Source organism: Mastomys coucha, unplaced genomic scaffold, assembly GCF_008632895.1.
Source record: "Mastomys coucha isolate ucsf_1 unplaced genomic scaffold, UCSF_Mcou_1 pScaffold9, whole genome shotgun sequence".
Lineage (NCBI taxonomy): Eukaryota > Metazoa > Chordata > Mammalia > Rodentia > Muridae > Mastomys > Mastomys coucha.
The window spans coordinates 103,614,429-103,615,965 of record NW_022196915.1 but is presented as its reverse complement, the minus strand read 5'-3'; the positions used below and the strand labels follow the sequence as shown (position 1 = coordinate 103,615,965).

Sequence of the window (1,537 nt, the reverse complement as noted above, 5' to 3'; positions counted from 1 at the left end):
ACTTACTTGCTCCTCTTAGTGGTGCCTGGGGTCTCTGGGTGTCTGGGGTCATCGCAGGAGTGGTCTCAGGAGTGCTATGCCACCTACATACCATAGCACCAGGCAGAGGTCATCTTGGGCTGCCTGCCCCGCCAAGCCTGCATGAGGCAGGGCTGGTGGTCACCTCAGAGTTGCTCCTCACTCCAGCCAACCATGCAGCCCCATGGGGGGGGTCATCTGTCTCAGGCTTGCTCCCCACCCTGGGAGCCAGTCTGGGCATACACATTGCCAGACTGATGGTCCTCTCGGGCTAGCTCCCTGACTAGACTGTCTCAGGCTAGCTCCCTGACCAGTCACTGAATGCAAACAACAGCCTCTCTCCTCTCTGCCACCTACTGACACACTTGTGACACAGCAGCCACACCTGCAAGGCCTCTAGGGGCAGCTCCTTCAATGCCATTCATGGAATGCGTTCTGAGACTGTTTCCTGCTGAGCCACCAAGGAATACTCAACCAGTAGATGTGGCTGTGGCACTTCTTCATCTGAACGTTGTTATAATGCAATCAGAAGTCTCAATTATGGTTTTGCAGCAGGAAGTTATAAACCGCATTGACTTGCCAGATGCGTTTGCACTTTGGCATTGCCATGTCTAAGTGGCTTTCAAAACAAATATAATGGACTCATTACAGACGGAAAATTCAAAGGAGTTCCATAAAAGCAACCGGTGCCAGGCTAGATTAAAGAGGCAAACAGAATAATCTAAGATTGTACTTGGATGAAAAAAATAACAATTTTTTTAAAATTGCCAAATTGCCACTCATGTTTACAGTAAACGATCCGGCACGTGTACCAGAGGAACCGGAGTGTGAGCTGATTTGAAGTGAATTGTCCAGTAAATCCTTGCTTCCTGTTTGCAAGTTGGTCATCTGGCGTTGGAAATGCTGAACCAAAGCCTGGGTTGCCTTTACTTGGGAAGGGGTACTCAAGTCTTTCTACTTAAAAATAAATAAATAAATAAATAAATAAATAAATAAAAAAATACTTGTTTGAACTGTCTTCTTAGCCAAAGCGTTGGGCAAGAACTTCCGTTAGGCCCAGACCAGGGTGAATACCACCGTTCTCTCAGTGTGTGGTGTTGCCCATCTGCTCCGGAACGCACCATGAACAGTGCCTTTCATGCACTTTGGTGGATTTCTTCTGTGTCTCCTCAACAGGTTGAACAGGAGCCAGGGAGATTTGCTGATACATACGATAACCCTGGCAGCCAGCGATCATCCTCAACTCCTAATTAACTGTCTTACTTAGTGCTCCTGTGGTTGTGATAAAACACAAAACAACAGCAGGATTTATTAAACTCACAATTGAGGGCACAGCCCCTCTGGGTGGGTAGGGACGTCACAGTAGGAGGAGCTTGAAGGGCAGCTGGCCGCACTGCGCCTGCGCACACACTGCAACTGTGCCCACGCTGCCCCTGCATACACACTGCGGCTATGCACACGCTGCGTCTATGTACACACTGCCTGTGAGCATACACTGCCCCTGTGCGCACACTGTCCC

General features: G+C 49.2%; 1 pseudogene; it reads right to left on the bottom strand.

The window, feature by feature from the left end:
- Positions 1–263: 263 nt before the first annotated feature.
- LOC116085518 lies at positions 264–425 on the bottom strand (annotated as a pseudogene).
- Between the last annotated feature and the right edge of the window lie 1,112 nt (positions 426–1,537).